The sequence below is a fragment of the Bubalus kerabau genome, chromosome 16, assembly GCF_029407905.1.
Source record: "Bubalus kerabau isolate K-KA32 ecotype Philippines breed swamp buffalo chromosome 16, PCC_UOA_SB_1v2, whole genome shotgun sequence".
NCBI classification, from domain to species: domain Eukaryota; kingdom Metazoa; phylum Chordata; class Mammalia; order Artiodactyla; family Bovidae; genus Bubalus; species Bubalus kerabau.
The window spans coordinates 63127621-63148912 of NC_073639.1; the positions used below are offsets into that span (position 1 = coordinate 63127621).

The following is a 21292-nucleotide window of genomic DNA, read 5'->3' on the forward strand; positions in this document are numbered from 1 at the left end:
TGTTCTGCCAATATAGTATGTTTCATGAAGACAGAGATTTTACCTGTTTTTTATTTTCTAAACAGTTTTTTAAACAGTATATCCAATGTCTAGACCAGTAGAGTTGAATAAGTAGATATTCAGTAAATATTTGCTGGATGAATAAATATAACTTGGGTTCAAAGGTGTCCTGAGTTCTGTTTGACACCACCTAATTTCAAGCAGGACACCAGTAGTAGGAACCTCTGCTGAAGGTGAGAGAAATGTCAGCTGGTGTGGCAGACAGTTTCTAAAAGGTTCCCACGGCACCACCCGCCCCCTCCCCACCCCCCTGCCGCCCCCCACCACTCCCTCAGCCTGAACTCCCACCTCTTGTGTAATTCCCTCCCCTGGAGGATGGGCAAGACCTATGACTTGTTTCTAACCAAGGTAAAATAGGAAACGTGATGGGATGTAACTTCCATGATTGTATTATTTAAGATTGTAAACTCTGTCCTGCTCAGACTCTCTCCCTGGCTGGCTTTGATGAAGCAACGTGCCATGTTGGGGAGATCCATGTAACAAGGAACTGAGGGTGTCTTCTGGTTAACAGCCAGCTGCGAACTGACGCTTTCAGTCCAATAGCCCAGAAGGAACTAAATCCTGACAACAGCAACATAAGTAAGTTTGGAAGAAAAACCTTCTCCAATTGAGCTTTCAGATGGGACTCCAACCTTGGCCAGTACTTAGATTTCAAGCTTGTGAGAGATTGGAAAAGAGGGAACCTAGGTAAATTATGCCTGAATTCCTGATGTGCAGACACTGTGAGGTAATAAGTGTGCATTGTTTTAAGACACTACATTTATGATTTGTTATGCACAAATAGATACCTAATAGAACCATGGATAAGAAAGGTCTCATAAAAGAGGTTCCATTTATATTGATTTAGACTATACACTTTATTGACATCACTTTACGAAATCCATATAACAACTCTAAGAGCAAGTTGTTACTATTCACATTTTATAGATGAAGAAAACAAGACTCATGATTTAAGGATCTTGTCCAAAATCATATAGTTGGAAAGTAGCAGAAATGGGATTTGAACCAAGTCCTGTCTGACTCAAAAATGACCATGCTCAAACATTTTCTACATATATTTCATGCAGCTCCATAAAGACTAGGGACTAACGTCTTTTTCTTGGAACTAGTTGGAGACCTAGAGTACTGAAAACATTATGATTGCCTTAAATTCAATTTTTGCTATTATGATTACTTGTATGGTTTTTTGGGGGGGATATAAAACATGAAATACTCAAAAATTTTTCCTCTTAATTTTTTGGTGCGCTTGTTTTGCTGATACTTTAAGTTCTATCTTTTAAAAACATGTGTTCACCAGTGCCTATCACAATGCCTATCACGTTGCCAGCAATTAATAAAACATTTGTTTGAGTGAATATATGGAAAATATATGGAAAAACTGTGTCTTCAGGACAAATGCAGGTTGCTGCTACCTAAACAAGACTGGTTTATATTCTGAATTGGTTTATTGGAGAGGTGAATCTATTTTGAGAACCAAGTTTAAACTTGGTCTTGTGAAACCCCTTCATGATATGTGCTGTGCTGGGCTAAGTCACTTCAGTCATGTCCAACTTTTTGCAACTCTATGCGTTGTAGCCCACCAGGCTCCTCTGTCCATGAGATTCTCCAGGCAAGAATATTGGAGTGGGTTGCCATCTCCTCCTCCAGGGGATCTTCCCGACCCAGAGATTAAATCTGTGTCTCCTGCATCTTCTGCATTGAAGGTAGACTCTTTACCATCTGAGCCACCAGGGTTTCCTCAAATGCATGAGTCCAAAAATGGCCTTGAATTTATAAACACCTTGAAGGGAAGGTGTCCTTTAAAGGACAAGGTCTGTCCTATAAAATGGAGTGTTTCCTGAAGCCTAGGGTTTTGTTGATTTGAACTGCATTCTGAGAGGAAGTAGTTGACCATGCTGCTGCTGCTGCTAAGTCGCTTCAGTCGTGTCTGACTCTGTGCGACCCCGTAGACGGCAGCCCACCAGGCTCCCCCGTCCCTGGGATTCTCCAGGCAAGAACACTGGAGTGGGTTGCCATTTCCTTCTCCAATGCATGAAAGTGAAAAGTGAAAGTGAAGTCACTCTGTTGTGCCTGACTCTTAGCGACCCCATGGACTGCAGCCTACCAGGCTCCTCTGTCCATGGGATTTTCCAGGCAAGAGTACTGGAGTGGGTTGCCATTGCCTTCTCCAAGCTGACCATAACTTTCGGACAACAAAGCTATGGGCCAATGGAAAGTCTGCCTTACCTTGATGAATGCTTTCCTGGAGGGATCCTGTACACTTTTATGGCATGGTGGTCAGGAACTTTCCTTAGCACTGGGGTCAGTTATCCCAAGTTTGAATCTTGGCTCCTTGCATTACCAGTTGGGTGACTTTGAGCAAATCATATGTCCTTCTATGGAGATAGCTTCGTCAGGGTGTGTTGTGAGGATCAAGAGATTGTAACAGGGAAGAGTCAATTTTGACTCTTCCATGCTAGATCTGTTTCTTTGATTTTAACCCCCCACCCTTTTTTAAACTGCTTTTGTTATTATAATCATACATAATGGCCTGCCTCAGAGAATCTTGCCCCTCTGCCTGACTGTTAACTAAAGAGGCTTTGTTGAGAAGCCTTTCCACCTGTAGATGGCAGGAATGAAGAAATTAACACATCCCCTTGCCTGAAGCTTGCCGTTCTAGGAGATATTTGCAAGATTAAATGGCCTTTTTACTTTGTTTTTTTCACATACCCCCCATCTCTGATCCATAAAAGAACCTGGTGTCAAGACCCCAACAAGATGGTTATTTTGAGACATTAGTCTGCCATCTTCTTAGTCAAGCTTCTTATGCTAAGCTTTCTGCATATTCCTTGCCTCAGCCTCTCATCTCTCGGATTTGCTGGCATCTTGTGTGATGAGCAGAGCGAGCCTGGACTTAGTAACAAGATGTCATGCATGTGGGAAGTGTGTTCTCAGGGGTAACTCCTATAACTGCCCACCGTTTCTGTTTCTTTTTTCTTTTTCTTGACAGTACCACGCGGCATGTGGGGCCTTAGACCCCTGTGCATGTTCTTAGTTCCCTGACTGGCGCTCAGACGTGCTTCCCGCATTGTAGTGCGGAGTCGTAACCACTGGACTTCCTGGGAAGTCCCCTCATTGAAGCATTTTATACTGTATTCAATTCTCTACATATGAATCTGTTTCTCTGATGAAGTGGTGAGTTCATGGAGGAGAGACAGAACCTGTCACTCATCCAGAATCCTATGGGGGCTCCATCAATATTTGTTGATGAATGCTATTTTATAAAGAAGCAGAGTCAAAGAGTTTTTAAAAATTCAGATTCCGGGGACTTTCTTGGTGGTCCAGTAGTTAAGACTCTGTGCTTCCAGTGCAGGGGGAACAGGTTTGATCCCTAGTTGGGGAACTAAGATCCTACATTTTGCATGGTGTGACCAAACAATTAAAAAAAAAAAAACAGAAAATACCTCAGATTCTGGAGTCAAGCTGTCTACATTTTAAAATCTTATTTCTGCCATTTACTAACTGTGTGATTTGGGCAGTTGACTCAACCTCTCTGAGCCTTAGACCTTACTTGTGAGGCTGTGACGAAGTTTGCAGAATGCTGTTATTTATAGGTATATAAAATGCTTAGCACAGAGCCTGACACATGCGAAGCACACAGAAAATTGTGGGCTGCCTTTATTGTTATTATGGCTATTACTGTTGTTATTTGAAAAAGGAGTGTTCTAGCAACCAGAAAATCAATAATCCCAGTCTACATTTAAGTCAGGACAATTTCCATCTGTGTCTCAGTTTCCACATCTATTAATATGAAATAAGGAGAGTTTCTTCTAGGATACTAGCCAACAAGTTTCCCTCCCTGTGTTTTCTACTAGCTATAAAACATTTAAGTGGTGAATCAGCATTTATCTGCTATGTCCATCATACCATTACCCCCAGTCTGACCAGTTCAGCCTGTCAGGGCACTTTCTGACCTGCACTGTGCTGGGAAAAACAAACAATGAACAAAAATACCATTTCTTTCCAATTTGGGCCTCACCAAGCTCTCTGTGCTGGGCTCCCCAGGTGGCTCAGCGGTAAAGAATCCACCTGCCAGTGCAGGAGACACAGGTTTGATCCCTGGGTGGGGAAGATCCCCTGGAGAAGGGCGTGGCAACTCTCATCAGTATTCTTGCCTGGAAAATCCCATGGACAGAGAAGCCTAGTGGACTATAGTCCCTGGGGTCACGAAAGAGTCGAAGATGACTTAGCGTCTAAAACAACAAACAAAGCTCTCTGTCCTAACACTTTATAATTCCTATCTGCTAGATTCCATCCATTTTCTCCCTTCTAGGTTGGATGAGGCCAACCTAGATTTAGAGACCTGGGTTCAAATTCCAACTCCACCACCTAACTAGCTGACTAACTTTGGGTGAGTCACTTAACCTCTCTAGCATTACCTGTAACATAGCAATAAAAGTAAGTACCTCTTAGGGCTTTTATATTAAATGAGAGAATACACCAAGAGAGCTCAGCAAGAATGTTTGGTGCATGCATGCTAAGTCACTTCAGTTGTGTCTGACTCTGCAACTCTATGGACTGTAGCCTGCCAGGCTCCTCTGTCTGTGGGATTCTCCAGGAAAGAATACTGGAGTGGGTTGCCATGACCCCCTCCAGGGGATCTTCCCAACCCAGGGATCAAACTCTTATGTCTACGGCATTGGCAGGTGGGTTCTTTACCACTAGGTCCATGCTTGCAAGTGATTTATAAGAGCTGTGCTTGTTATGTCTAAGTCCTTATTATTTCAACTGTTTGGGATTAGAGATTATTCTTTTTTAAAAATTGAAATATAATTGCTTTACAATGTTGTGTTAGTTTGTGCTGTACAACACCATGAATCAGGCACAAGTGCATATATATCCCCTCCCTCTTGAGCCTCCCTCCCACTCCTGCCCTTTCCTCCTCTCTTCGTCATCACAGAGTGTTGAGCTGAGCTCCATGTGCTCTATAGTAGGTTCTTGCTAGCTGTATGAGGATTACGAGTCAGACTTAGTTTTACTGCCTCAGTTTCTCCAAGGCAGTGGTTTTACCAAGAAAATTCCCCCAAGGCCATTATCTCAGTTTCCCCAAGGTCAAAGTGATTCAGGCGCCCCTGGGTTATTAGCCAAGGAGGGCTATCAAGAAAGATAATTTCCTAGAGAGGCTCACCTCTGACTGATGGGTCCCCTTCTCCTCTAGGACAAAGCACATCGTTGGTGCATTTAGGAAATGATGCTCATCTCTGGAAGCTCTGTTGATCAGAATCCCAGCTGATTGCCTTCCTGGGCTCTCAATTCGTGACCTTTTAAATGCCCTGGAGCCAGCCTGTCTGCTGCTGGTGTCCAATGCTCCACTAATGGGTAAACAAGGCATTCTGACATAAGAGGGATCAGGCTGGGACCCATCGGAGAAGACTGTCAGGCTCCACGCGCACCTCTGCCCCCAGTGACACGGATGGTTCTGAAGTTATGGGGGAGGGCAGTTCATTCTCCCCTTAAGGATATGCATTCAGAGCAGGAAGAAGATGCAGAGAAAGTTTGTTTCGTGAACAGGTGGGAAGGTTGTGGATGCTAAACCCTGAGAGATGAGATTATCTGCTTTTTCCACTCACCTGCCTTGCTTCAGGCACTACAAAACAGCGATTTGTAGCTATTAGAAGTGCAGGGGCTTCCTTGGTGGTCCAGTGGTTGGGACTCCTTGCTTCTACTGCAGGGGACAGGGGTTTGATCCCTGGTAGGGGAACTAGGTTACCATGTGCTATGCAGTGTGGCCAAAAAAATTAAAAAAGAAGTGCAGGCAGTGATGAGCATCTTTGCATTGTGTAGGGAAACTGTTTGCTATCTTACGATGATTCGATCATCCTAGACAGTCATTCCTTGGACTCTGCCTGCATTTTATAGAGTGCTTATAGCACCTGCCGTGTCCAGTGTATGCTCAGTCGAGTCTGACTTTTTGCAACCCAATGGATTGTAGCCTGCCAGGCTCCTCTGTCCATGGAATTTTCTGGGCAAGAATACTGGAGTGGGTTGCCATTTCTTACTCCATGAGGATCCTCCTGACCTAGGGATTGAACCTGCATCTCTTGCATCTCCTGCATTGGCAGGTGAATTCTTCACCATTGGGCCACCTGAGAAGTCCACCGTGTCCAACAAGGACTTAGTAAATACTCCGTGGGTCCCAGTACTTGCATATGAGGCTTGTTACAAAAATTGGACTCAGAGAAGGATGTTCAGAAATACATACATAAAAAGAGAAACCAGCTCAGTTTGTTTGAGTGTCTTTATCACGCACCTTATTTAATGCCTCCCAAGATCAGGGCCCAATTTTCCTTTTAAACTTTCTCCTACTGCTTACCACCATGTATGCAAGGCTGCCTCCAAGCAGAGGATAAAAGGCTAGTAATTTTGGGTTAGAATCCAGCAAAGCCAGTTCTCAGAATCCTAGGTTGGAATTTGGAACACACTCTCAAACTGGAAGAATAGCAGCATATTTTGAAAGCCGTCATCTGTCAATAGAACATAGCAGTTAAGAATCTGTGCTTGCTGTTTACAATAGCCAGGATGTGGAAGCAACCTAGATGTCCATCGGCAGACGAGTGGATAAGAAAGTTGTGGTATATTTACACAATGCAATATTACTCAGCTATTAAAAAGAATGCATTTGAATCAGTTCTAATGAGGTGGATGAAACTGGAGCCTATTATACACAGTGAAGTAAGTCAGAAAGAAAAACACCAATACAGTATATTAATGCATATATATGGAATTTAGAAAGATGGTAATGATGACCCTATATGCAAGATAGCAAAAGAGACACAGATGTAAAGAACAGACTGTTGGACTCTGTGGGAGAAGGCAAGGGTGGCATGATTTGAGAGAATAGCTTTGAAACATGTCTATTATCATATGTGAAATAGATTGCCAGTTCAGGTTCGATGCATGAGGCAGGGTGCTCAGGCCTGGTGCACTGGGATGACCCTGAGGGATGGGATGGGGAGAGAGGTGGGAGGGAGGGTCAGGATGGGGAACACATGTACACCTATGGCTGATTCATGGTGTTGGAGAAGACTCTTGAGAGTCCCTTGGACTTCAAGGAAATCCAACCAGTCCATCCTAAAGGAGATCAGTCCTGGGTGTTCATTGGAAAGTCCGATGTTGAGGCTGAAACTCCAATACTTTGGCCACCTGATGCGAAGAGCTGACTCATTGGAAAAGACCCTGATGCTGGCAAAGATTGAGGGCAGGAGGAGAAGGGGACGACAGAGGATGAGATGGTTGGATGGCATCATCGACTTGATGGACGTGGGTTTGGGTGGACTCCAGGAGTTAGTGATGGACAGGGAGGCCTGTCGTGCTGCTGTTCATGGGTTTGCAAAGAGTCAGACATGACTGGGTGGCTGAACTGAACTGACTGATGGCAAAAACCACCACAACATTGTAAAAGTATTTAGCCTACAATTAAAAATAAATAACCTACTATATAGCACAGGGTATTCTACTCAATATTCTGTAATGATCTATATGGGAAAAGAATTTTAAAAAGAATGGATATATGTTATGTGTAACTGAGTCACTTTGCTGTATAGCAGAAACTAGGACAACATTGTAAATCAACAACTATACTCCAATAAAAATTAATTAAAAAAAAAGAATCTGTGCTCGAAAGTCCAGAAAACCTGAGTTCAATTCCTGCCTCTCTATCATCATCTGGAAAATGAGGATATTACCTCCCTCAGGGGGTTTTTTGGGTGGGTTCAATGAGATGACATGGGTTAAATATTGGGTTGGCCAAAATTCATTTGGATTTTTACGTACGTTTGTATGGAAAAACTCAAATGAACTTCTTGGCCAACCCGATACCTTGCCAGAGCTTCGAGGTGACTCAGTGGTAAAGAATCCACTTGCCAGTACAGGAGACACAAGAAACACAGGTTCGATCCCTGTGTTGGGAAGATCCCCTGGAAGAGGAAATGGCAACCTACTCCAGTATTCTTGTCTGGAGAATCCCATGGACAGAGGAGACTGGCAGTCAACAGTCCATGGGGTTGCAAAAAGTCAGACACCACCGAGCGACTGAGTACCTATACCTTGCCAAGTACCTGTCACAAAATCTCTCCTCCAAAGGTGGTCATTATGATTGTAATATCATTATTTCAATTCTCCTCATCAATTGTTACTATGAACTATTTGTTGTTATTATTATTAGTTTTCCTAGAATTATGGTTATGGCCATGCCCATGGCCAAAAAAAAAACACAACAACTGCCAGAAAGCACACTGCCAACCCCTTCTCTGCTGGGAGGGTCCCCTGGATCAGTGATCAGATAACGCCAGAAATACCTATGCACCAGAAACACATGCCAGGAATAGGGTCCTGACATGAACGGGGCACGCAGCCTGTTGCTGGGGCTTTAGTCTAATTATACCCGGTGGCTCATGGCCTCTGAGTGAGTGGTGCCTGTCCTGGGAGGACAGATTCCATTTCTTCTGAGTAAGCCGTCTAGTGTCACCTTCTGAGTCCTGCAGTGTTACACCCCCGCCCCCACCTCCTGGTCCTTTGGACCACCTCTTGATGTCTGAGTGAGCTCTCCCATGGGCAGGGAGAGGTGCTGGAAGTGGGTGCATAGGAGGTCATGACTGTTGGGGGTTGGGGGGGCACTGTGGAGCAGGGCAGAAGTTACTGAGCTCCTGGAAACAACCCCTGGATTGAAAATGGAATGATCAGGAATGTTCAGCTGTTTGTGGGTCATTCTGACCTCCTCCCAGGACAGGTCACACATGTGCTTCTCCTGCACATGTCAACAGAAATTAGATACCAGACACACCCCCACGCCTACCACGGGTTCTAGGCAAAGGTCCATTTCTGCTTGCTCATCCCCCCTCCCCCACACATGTGCTCAATCTCTTTCTCCTCCTGTTCCTCCTCCTTTTTCTTCTCCTTATCTTCCTTCTCCTCCTTCTTCTCCTTCTCCTCCTTTTTCTTCTCCTCCTCCTCTGTTCCTCTGTCTCTCTCCTAGGTATGGAATACAAAGTCACTTAAATAACTCCTCTTATCGACTTGGCCCAGTTCAGTTCAGTTGCTCAGTTGTGTCCAATGCTTTGCCACGCCATGGACTGCAGCACGCCAGACTTGGCCCAAGGAGGTTGCAAAGCCCCAGATGATGAACCAAGACACATGTTCCCAATTCCATCACCTGAGAAATGTATAGTTCAAACCAGGCAGAAAGTCTCGGAGTCTAATTTCAAGGTGTCCCCGACAGCCATGGTTTTTAAGAGATCTGGGGGGTGCGTTGTCTTTCTCTATTTTGAATTAAACTTCTCATCACTCTTTTATGTATTTCTTCATGTACAGGTTGTTAGATGTTAGTCTAGGTACTTCCTGATTTGTGTAGAAAGGAAAAAGAAGGAACAGACCTCTGGCATATTTTGATCTTGGACATCTCAAAGTGCTTATTAGAGATTGTTTAGTTGGCATGGCTGGGTCCAAAGACAGCCTGGGCCAAGAAGACTTAAAGAAGACATGAAATGAACTTCAGAAATTCAGAATTTGAGTACTAGTTATCAGTTGTTTAATACACTGTGTGCCAAGCACAGCGCCAGTAGATCATTGTATATTATTATTATAGATCATTTCATTTCATTGTCTCTACCAGTCTGTGAAGGCAGTACAATGATGACTAGTGAGTTCAGACCCAGGCTCTGGATCATAATCATTCTAAGTTCTGTTCCTTCTTTCCCAGTTTTCTTTATAGCTGGAGGGAATGTGGCCCAGTTTTACCCAAAAGGTCTGTTGCAAGAGAGTCTGGGGAAAACCTTATTCTCCTAGAAAAAGGGGGCACATGTGGTGCCTTCCCCCTCTTCTTCTTCTTCTTTTTTTTTCCTGTCTTAAATTTAGATGTGGTGGCTGGAGCTGTGGCAGCTCTTTTGTCAAAACATTGATTGAGCTGCTGAATCAGAGTATGTCACCGATTTCCCCTGAATTCTTGCTGTGTAAGAAAAATGAATGCCTATTAATTTAAGGCACTGTGGTGAAATAGTCTATGACTTGAAGCTGAATGTATTGCTAATGGATAAAGGGGTGTTCCCAACCCTTTCCCTTAAATGTGAAATGAAGTCCCAATATTTATGAACTTAAACTGACCCAGGCCTCCTTCCCTCAAAGACTTTAAGACCTTTCATTCTGTGCCAGAATAAAACACTGCTGTACCCATCTAAAAGATGATTATGCAGAGGAGTGAGGGGCAGAGATTTGCCATTCAGAATTTCAAAGAGAGTCCAAGAGCCTTGAAGTACATGATGTGGCTTCCACTCACAGACCACATGCTGTCTGTCTCTCATTGGCTTAACACACTATCCATATCCCCTGGAAGGATGAAAGGGCCACATTGATGCTGCCAGAACCCCAGACAGTGGTTCCAGGGAGTCTGGAGGGTTGAAACCCAGCACTTAAAGCTTCCACACTGCTCTTCTGGCTTGGAAATTTATGCCACAGCTTTGAAATCCTGGAATTCATTGAATGGTGATTTGTGACTGTAAGGGGTCCTTAGGCAGTAGAATTGCTTGCATCTTCATGAAGATGGCAGACACTGATCTGAGCCTCCAAACTGTTAATATCCTGTATATCATCAACATACGCACACCCATCAATGCTCAAGCTGGGACATTATGCTGACAGAGAAGGTCGTTGAGAGCAAGGGGGGGTAGGAAGGAAGACTTACCAGGAAATGTCTAGATGTTTTCTCCCCCAAAGGAAACCACCAAGTCATCAATTCCAAATGTTGAATACAGTGGAGCTTTCTCTAACAAAGAGGCTGACTTATATTCAGCCTTTCAAGCCTGACTCCTTTATACATTTTCAGCATCTTTTCACGTAGTCCAAACCCATTTTAACTCAATTTTCTTAGCTATAAATATCTTGGTCCAAAATGTAATCCCATCATCATGAGATACTTTATTTTCAGATTTGTGATTTCCCTTTGTTTCTTTTCCCCCAAGGCTTTATTTGCTTTACATTTCACTGAAGATAATTCTTACATTGCATTTTTCCCAGGCTCCTTTAGCCACTCCATTTCTCTTTTATACTATTTTCAGAAATTTCATGTCCTTTACAGTCATTAAAAAAAAAGTCTAATGCTTACATTGTCTTTACCATATGCTGGATTCTGTTATAATTGCTTTACATGTATTAATTCAATTCTCACCACACCATATGAGGTAAGCACAATGATAGAGCCTTGTTTTACAGAAGAGGAAACTGAAGCACAGAGACATTAATCAACTGACCCAATGACACACAGCAAGTAGGTAGCCAGGCCAAGAATCAAACTAGGCAGTCTTTTGCATTTCCAATATCAGTTTTCCACTGGAACACCCTCTCTTCTCCACTACACTTCTTTGCCTGGCTCATTCCTGCTTATTGCCCTCTCTCTGGAGACTCTTCCATGGCATTCCCACAATCTGATTCATATGCCCCAACTCTGTGTGTATATGACCATGTACCATAATAGCTGACTTCCTAATCTATTTCCCAACCAGATTGTGAATTCTTCATACATTATATATTCATGTAAACCAAGTATTGAAAATACCATAAAGTATAAAGAAGAAAGCAAAAAAAAAAAAAAAGAAAGAAAAGAAAAACCACTCCAGTCCTCAGTAGCATCTAGGCATCTCTCCTATTTTTTAAAAGAAATATTATATATATATATATATATATAAGATAGATAACATAAAATTTATCATTTTAAGTATATAATTCAGTGACATTAAGTACATTTAAAATATTGTACAACCATTACCACTATCAGTTTTCAGAACTTTTTCATCATCCCAAACAGAAACTCTATACCTATTAAACACTAACTCTTACTCCCCTCAACTCCTGGCAACCTCTATTCTACTTCCTATCTTTATGAATTTTTCTGTTCTGGATAATTCGTATAAGCCAAATCATATAATATTTGTCCTTTTGTGCTTCACCTCTTTTATTAATCATCATATTTTCAAGTTCCTCTATGTGGTCAGATCAGATCAGTCGCTCAGTCATGTCCGACTCTTTGCGACCCCATGAATCACAGCACGCCAGGCCTCCCTGTCCATCACCAACTCCTGGAGTTCACTCAGACTCACGTCCATCGAGTCAGTGATGCCATCCAGCCATCTCATCCTCTGTTGTCCCCTTCTCCTCCTGCCCCCAATCTCTCCCAGCATCAGAGTCTTTTCCAATGAGTCAACTCTTTGCATGAGGTGCCCAAAGTACTGGAGTTTCAGCTTCAGCATCAGTTCTTCCAAAGAAATCCCAGGGCTGGTCTCCTTCAGAATGGACTGGTTGGATCTCCTTGCAGTCTAAGGGACTCTCAAGAGTCTTCTCCAACACCACAGTTCAAAAGCATCAATTCTTCAGCGCTCAGCTTTCTTCACAGTCCAGCTCTCACATCCATACATGGCCACTGGAAGAACCATAGCCTTGACTAGATGAACCTTTGTTGGCAAAGTAATGTCTCTGCTTTTGAATACGCTATCTAGGTTGGTCATAACTTTCCTTCCAAGGAGTAAGGTGTCAAAACGTCATTTGTTTTTAAGGCTGGATAATATTTCATTGTAGGTGAGTTTATCCGTTCATCTGTTGATGGACACTTGGGTTGTTTCCACCTTTTGACTTTTGTGAACAATGCTACTGTAAACATTGATGTACAAGTATCTGTTTGGGCCTCTGTTTTCAGTTCTATCATGCATATATTTAGGAGTGGAGCTGCTTGATTATATAGTAATTCTATGTTTAACTCTTGGAGAAACAACCAAACTATTTTTTCACAATGGCTGCACCATTTAATATTCTCACTATTAACACATGGGGGCTCTGATTTCTCTGCATTTTTACCAACACTTGTTATTTTTGTTTTCCTTTTGGTAATAGCCATCCTAGTAGGTGTGAAGTGGTATCTCACTGTGATTTTGATTTGCATTTCCCTTGACTAATGAAAAGACCTGATGCTGGGAAAGGCTGAGGTCAGGAGGAGAAAAGGGCGACAGAGGATAAGATGGTGGGATGGCATCACTGACTCAATGGACATGAGTTTGAGCAAGCTCCAGGAGACAGAATAGTGAAGGACGGGAAAGCCTGGTGTGCTGCAGTCCATGAGGTCGCAAAGAGTTGGAAACAATTGAGCACATGGGAGCAGGCACACAAGCATGAGCGCTCTCTGAAGGCTCCAGGGAGGATCCTTCCTTCCTCTTCCAGCTCTGGGTGTTTCTTAGTTTGTGGCTGCATCCCTCCAATATCTGCCTCTGTCTTCCCATGGCCTTTTCTGTGTGTGTCAAATCTCCTTTCCTGTCCTCTTCTGAGTACATGCTTATTGGATTTAGGACCATCCCTAATCCAGGATGATCTTTCTTGATCCTTGTCTTAATTACATCTGTAAAGACTCTATTTCCAAATAAGATCATAGTCACAGGTACTGTGGGCTAGGACTTGGACATGTCTTTCAGGGGATGCAATTCAATCTGTGGCATAGCTCCCCCAATCAAGATAAAGAACAATTGTATCAACGCTTTCCTCAGATTCCATTATTTCCCCTGATGGCTCAGATGGTAAAGCGTCTGTCTGCAATGCAGGAGACCTGGGTTTGATCCCTGGGTAGAGAAGCTTCCCTGGAGAAGGGAATGAGCACCCACTCCAGTATTCTTGCCTCGGATATCCCATGGACAGAGGAGCCTGGCAGACTCTAGTCCATAGGTTGCAAAAGGTTGGACACAACTGAGTGACTAACACACAGATAATCTAGATGGAGCCACACTGCACTGGGTATTTGTTTTGGCACGTGGGCTTTCTCTAGTTGCTGAGCATTGGGCTCTTTTGTGACATGCAGTCTCTCTAGTTGCCCCATGGCATGTGGGATCTTAGTTCCCTGACCAAGGATCAAACCCATGTCTCCTGTATTGCAAGGTGGATTCTTAACTACTGGACCACCAGGGAAGTCCCCTCCTTACTGTTTTATAACCTGCCTCATCCAGGTAATGCTGGACTCTACCCACCTTTTGCACGTCAATCCATTTAGATCAAAGTGCTCCATAGACAAATACATATTTATAGATATGAGTTTCTCGAATGACATGGTGTACTGAACCCTCAGGGTCTCGCCTATTGCCCAGTGTGTAGTAGGCTCCTGAGCCGTGTTTGTGGAGTGATTAAATGGAGGCATGACCTTCCAGAAAGCTCTGAGGGTGCTGCTTGTGGCAGGCCTGGGTTCTTAGCATTTCCGAGCCCCACCCCCCATCCTTTCTAGGCGAGTCTGGCACTGTCCAGTCCCAGATCAGGTCACAATGACTTCCTTCCCTTGCCTTCCCTAGAAGCCTCCAACAGACTTTGCAGCAGACTGCCTAGGAGATCAGAGGTGTTGTTTCTCCCCACTTTGGACGCTCCCCCGCCTTGAGGGTTTTCATTCCAGAGAGGGCTAAGTCAACTCTCTCCAGGTTTTATAAGCTGATAGAACAGGGCTGTCAAATGCTTTTTATGGGAGAAGAAACAGGAAGATGGCTTGTTTTGCAGACAGCGGGTTATTGGGTAATTACATTTTTATAGAGCGGTTGTGGGACAAATCACGGGCCTGCTGTCTCCTTTGATGCTAAAAGGCAGACGGCCCCATAAAGATCAGAACAAGGGAAGGTGAAAGGGGTCAGGGACAGAGATGCCCCTTGGGGATCAGCTTCTGCCTGGAAGCCCCCAAACCAGGTGCCCCTTGGAGAAATGACCTCCTTCTCTTAGAGGTTTTGGTTAGAGTCATATTCATCCCAAACTCTACTACCTAAAGGAAAGACAGAAAAAACATGGGAATCCTTGGGTGATCCCTGAGGGAACCATCACTATTCCTTCTCAGTCTTTTACGTACTCATTCACTCATTTAGTCACTCATTCATTCACGCACCCATTCATTCTCATTCACTCATTCATTCATCTGTCATGCGTTCTTTGGCTCATTCATTCTCTCATCCATCCACTCACTCATTCATTCATTCTCTTAGTCATCTCTCATTCATTCATTCTTTCATTTGCTCATTGAGGCATACAATCAAGGGTTTGGACACTTACCTAAGGTATACTCACATTTTTTTCCCTCCAGGGTCCATTTATTTATTCATCAAACAGATATTAATTGAGGGCCTACTATGTGTCAGGCACTGTGGTCCTCATGGTGAGCGTGGCAATTAATGGTCACACCTGCATCAGGTGTGAAATGTCCGCTGTGATAAGCATGGACAGTGTACATTGTGGAGACAGGGCAGGTACAGGAGAGCCCGTTACACAGCATCTGAGTTGTCATAGTGATCAGAGGAAGCTTCCCTGGTGGACTGAGGTCTAAAAGATGAGGTGGTGGTGGTGGAGGTAGTGGAGGTGGTCAGGAGAGAATGTTGAGAATGTTCCAGACGAAATGAGAAAAGTCTGCCTGGCTCTGTGGAAGGAGAGAGCATGAAGCTTTCAAGATAGGTAAGCACCAGTGCGCGAGGCAACCTGGCTCTTGGAGAGGTCCCCTCCTGGATGCACTGGGGCCAGGAATTCCCTGTTCAGACCTCGTCTTGGCTCCATTTCACAGACAACCTCCCTTTGCAGAAACAAAGTGTGCTGCGGGGCTATCATTTTAGCCCCAGCCAGAAAGTCAGAGGAAGCTGTGTGGAATGGAGGCTCAGGCTGTGTACCCAGCCTGGTGGCCTGGAGAAGGCCTGTCTTTCTGCCCTGGGAGGTTCTAGGAAACCATTCATTGCACTTACTTTTCCTGCGAGGTTTGAATCCAGGTTGAGAGCCGCTGTTTTTACTGGTCCCATCTGGAGACAAGTGTTTCAAATCAAGCTTTCTTCCCTGCTTTCTCTTAAAGATGCCTGCTCTTTTAGGGAGGGAAGGTTCCGACCCGCATGCTGGTTTCCTGCTGCGGAGACAAGTACCTTAATAAATGTCTATTTATCTGGCTGGACCACCCTTCTGTGTGTGTTGGTTTCCTGCTGAGACCTCCAGCCTGAGTCCAAAGGTGTCTTTCTTAAAGGCGTAGAAGAGATGCAGGCCTTTTCCTATATATATATATATATATATATATATAATAGGTGGGCCAAAAAGGTCGTCTGGGTTTAGCGCAACATTGTACTGACAAACCCAAATGAATTTGGCCATCCTATTTTTTTTTTTTCTGTGTATTTGTTATGAGCTGACAATGTTCCACTAGGAGGCTTTGCTCCAGGGAGGCCTCCCCCATCCCCCAATGTCTCCCTCTCATTCTGTTAGCTACAGGTCCTCCCAAGATTCCCTACACTGCTGGTTGGGAGTACCGGCTATACCTCTAGCCTTGGGGGCTGGAGACTAAGGCAGCAGCAGCCCCAGGAAAGAACGAAAGAAGGATTTGGATTCTAAGAGATCAACACATCTGAGCTGCTGCTGGTGCTCAGAGGCCATTTTCCATTTCAAGGTGGTGGAGCCAGGTTAAAGGAACCGTCCATGTCTCCCTGCTGAGGTCATGCACTGTCCCCCATGGTCTAGCTTTTGTGCAAGCTTTGCCCCTTTGCCTGAAACACCCTTCCCTCCCACCTTTTGCAAGAACTATTCTTTACCAGGGGCCCCAAGGATGAGAGATCCTGTTCTAAGTGTCCGGGATGCAGTGATGAATGAAACAGAGGACATACCTGCCTCCATCAGGTTTATCTTTAAGGACAAGACACCAATGAACAGATATGTGGTGGTGACAAGTGCCAGGGAGAGAGAACCCAGCAGGATAAGGAGGTAGGGGGTCAGGAAGGATGGGCTCGAAAAGGGACACTTGAGTAAGATCCGAAGTGGGTATTATGGGAAGAGTCCTCCTGGCAGAGGGAAAAAAGTGTCCAAGGGCCTGCAGGCAGGGAGGAGTTGGGTGTGTCGGAGGCACCACCAGGAAGCTGGTTGACTGAGTTAAAGTGATGAGTGAGTTAAAGGATGAGACCAGAGAGGGAGATAACTGGCCCTTCATTGTAAGGATTTTGGCTTTTATTCCAAGTGAGATAGGAGCCTATGAAAGGCTTTGAGTGGAAGAGTGATGTGATCTGATATATGTTTTTAAAAGGCTCACTGGCTGCAGCAGTGAACACGTCTGAGCGTATCTCATCTTCATAATTCTAGGAGGCAGTGCTTTCATTGCTCCTATTTTATAGATGCAGAAACTGAGGCACAGAGAGCCTAAGCAACTTGCTCCTACAGAGAACGAGGTCGAGCCAGGATTTGATCTCATTTCATTTGGCGACAGAACCTGTGGTCAGGCACTACTGCTCCAGGAGGCCCCCATGTATGCTCTGCAAAGCTGGGTGAGGAGCCCTGATGGACTTAACCTTGTCTGAGCCTCAGTTTTCTCTAAATTGGGTATGATAGATACCATCTTTGGGACTTCCCTGGTGGTCCAGTGGCTAAGACTCTGGGCTCCCAGTACAGGAGGTCTGGGTTCAATCCCTGGAACTAGATCCCACATGCTGCAACTAAAGATTCCACAAGTCACAACTAAGACCAGCACAGCCAAATAAATAAATGAAAATGAATATTAAAAATTATACATACATTAAAATTTTAGATAGACATTGCCAAGTTGCATTTCCTAGAGATTGTATCAATGTACACCATCCATCAGTAATGAATGAGACAGCTTATCAGCTCACAACTTTGTCAACATGGTAAATTATCAAACTTAACAAAAACATACTGTGAGATCTTGTTATACATACTGCTTTTTGATTTAATATTAAATTGCAAACATCTTTCTGTTTCAAAAAATATTTTTTAACAAAATAATTTTTTATAGCTATACAATATCCCATTGCATGGGCATACCATATTTACTTATCAGTTCCCTGTTGTCAGATATTTAGTTTTTAAAAAAAAAAAACAAAGAAGATGAATAAATTTCACTGTTAAAATCAAGAATTTTGCTCTCAACAGACACTTTAAAAGGTTAAAGGGTGAAAGATACATTACCAACTGGGAGAAAATGCAATACACACAACTCACAAAGCAGAGTATTATCAAGCATATGTAAAGAATTTTTTAGAAATCAATGAGTATAGCTCAACAACCCAATAGAAAAATGGGCAAAATACACAGATATTTTAAATGAAGGATATATGTGGCTAATAAATACATGAAGAGAGATTGTACAACAATTAACTGTCAGGCACATCAAGACCAGAATGAGATAGTATTTTACATTCATCTGTTTGGTAAAATATTTTAAAAAATCTGACAAGTCAGGGTTAGAAAGGATGTGAGGTGCAGAGGGAATGCAAATCAGTGCAAGTGCTTTGAAAAACAGCTTCGTGTCATCATCTCACATTGAAAATTCATGATCCCCTGACCTAGTAATTTTTATCCTGCAGGGATGTCCAGGAGAAATAAGAATGTTCTCAGCTACTGTTTACAATAATGGCTAGAAACAAACTAAATGCCCATGGGTGATAGAGTGGACGAAAGGCGTGAGGTGTTTGCAAACAATGAAATGTAATACAGCGGGCAAAAAAAAAAAAAAAATCAAGGATGTTGCTAGCAACACCTTTGGCACAGGTGCCACTGTGGACACCTGTTCCACCCATGACCCTGCACTTTGTTCTCTTCAGCGCCACCAGCTGGAGCGCTCTTATTTTGCTATTCCCATTGCCGGCTGGAACTGCTATATTTAGTGGATAACCAACGAGGACTTACTGTATAGCACAGGGAACTCTGTTCCATGTTATGTGGCAGCCTGGATGGGAGGGGAGTTTGGGGGAGAATGGATACATGTATGGTTGAGTCCCTGTGCTGTGGCTGAAACTATCACATTGTTAATCGGCTATATGCCAATATAAAATTAAAAAAAAATTTTAATTAAGAAAAATAAAAAAGGAAATAACATCCCCAAGAGGGAGTGTTCTCAACCCTGGACTGAAAATTGATGCCCCAGGTCCCTCACTGCATGGGGGAGATAACTGATGTATGTGGAGCTCAAGTTTCTCCAGCAAGATTAAGTTCTGCACTGAGTTTAAGTAATTAAGAGATTAAATTATCCACAGTGTGGTTGGTTTGATCATTTGCTTCAAAAATGAGACAAAATTCGTATAACATAAATTACCCATTTTAAACTGAATGATTCAGTGGCCCAACCTCTTTTTAGTTCCAAAACATTCTCATCATCTCCAAATGAAATTCCTGTCTATTAAGATGTTGCACCCCATATAACGTGCTTTTCAAATTTTATTATTGCTGCACTGGATCTTAGTTGCAGCATTTGGGATCTTTTGTTGTAGCCTGTTTTACTCTTGGTTGTGGCATGTGGGCTCTAGTTCCCTGACCAGGGATGGAACCCTGGTCCCCTGCGTTGGGAGTGTGGAGTCTCAGTCGCTGAACCACCAGGGAAGTTCCTCTATGTACTGGCTGTCTTTCCCTCTGCTATGGTCTGAATGTTTGTGTCCCTCTCCAAATTCCCAGATTGGAACTTATTGCCTCCACCCATAGGTGATGGTATGATGAAATGAGGCCCTTGGGAGGTGATGAGGTCAAGAGGGTAGAGCCCTCATTGATGAGATTCCTGCTGTTTCGTATCACAACTTGGATCACACTGGCTCCTTGATTTGGAAGCATAAAGAGGAAGAGTCAAAAAATTACATACTACCTAAGTCTGTGTGTGCGCACGTGTGTGCTCAGTTGCTTCAGTCGTGTTCGACTCTTTGGGATCCCTTGGACCAGATCCTGTCCACCAGGCTCCTCTGCCTGTGGGATTCTCCAGGCAAGAACACTGAAGTGGGTTGCCATGCCCTCCTCCAGGGGATCTTCCCAACTCAGGGATCGAACCTGAGTCTCCTGTGTCTCCTGCATTGCAGGCAGATATTTTACCGCTAAGCTCCCGGGGAAGCCCTAAGTCTATGTAATGGTAGTCAGTTTTTTACTTGTATGACTGTGCTAAATTCTGCAACGTGTATCCCCAGCCCTTCTCCCCTTTGCCTATGACAGTGGGTAAATCCGTACTGTCCTTTAAACTACACTGTTTTCCTCCCACAGAATTCACGTTTTCTCACCAATATCGCTTTCTCCCCATCTTTAAAGCTCTTTGAAAAACATTTCCCTTTCTGCTTGCTTCTTTTTCCACTCCCTTGGCCAAGTCTATGTCCTTTAGCCTAAAGTTGCATTTTTGAAAAAAGACTAGTTGCTATAAAACATGTTGTTCATCGGTGACATAGATGAATGTTAGCGGCATTATTGTCCAGTGTATAATTTGACGACAGGGTTCTGGGAGATTCTGCATGGGGAGAAAACTTCTGCCTCTGACATTTGAAAATCCAGAGATGTAGCAATTTAAGAAAATTGAAAACATGAGTGGCAACAACAGAAGAAAATGAAAATTGCTCCATGACTTGGGCAGAGTGGTTTTTCTTCCTTGCCTCACTTCTGCCTGGAATGATTTCTTCTTTATGTGTCCTCTGGCAAACTTATTCTTCTGCCTTGACATGGAGACTAGGGCCTTTCCAGTGGCTGAAATGGTAAGGAAATTAGATACAACTGTATTTCTTTTTTTAAAAATTATTCTGCTAAAATATACATACCATAAAATTGAACACTTTAACGAGTTTCAATATGTAGTTAAGTAACATGGAGTGCATTCACAATGTTGTCCAACCATCATCACCGTCTGTCATCTCAAACTGTAACTCCATACTCTGAAAACAGTAACTCCCCATTCCCCTCTCCCCCAGTCCCTGGCAGCCACCACTAGTCTCCATAAATTTGACTATTTGGGGTCATATGAGTGGGATTGTGCAATGCTTGTCCTTTGGTGTCTGGCTCGTTTCATTCAGCATAATGTCTTCAAGGTACATCCATGTGGCAGCATGCGGTGGGATTTCCTTCCTTTGAAAGGTTGAATAATGCTGCATGGTATGTATTAATGGATACCACATTTTGTTCGTGTTTTTTCATCATCTGATGAGCATTTGGGTTGTTTCCACCTTGTGGCTATTATGAATAATGCTGGTAGAAACGAGGATGTACAAATATCTGTTCGAGTTCCTGTTTTCAATTCTTTTGGGTCTATATCTAGAGGTGGAATTGCTGGATCATATGGTAATTTCATATTTAAATTCTTCTTTTACTTCTTTAATTGGCAGATACTTGTTTTACAATGTTGTATTAGTTTCTGCTGTACAACGATGTGAATCAGCCATATGTATATACACATACAGCTCCCTCCTATCACCCCCTATTCCACCTC

General features: G+C 43.5%; 1 long non-coding RNA gene across 1 annotated transcript; it reads right to left on the bottom strand.

The window, feature by feature from the left end:
* Nucleotides 1-15202: 15202 nt before the first annotated feature.
* On the bottom strand, nucleotides 15203-16841 carry LOC129630417 (uncharacterized). Its single transcript, XR_008703698.1, has 3 exons — nucleotides 16722-16841; nucleotides 15822-15976; nucleotides 15203-15505 (listed from the first exon to the last, which is right to left on the bottom strand). It is a non-coding gene; the product is annotated as an uncharacterized LOC129630417 (long non-coding RNA).
* Between the last annotated feature and the right edge of the window lie 4451 nt (nucleotides 16842-21292).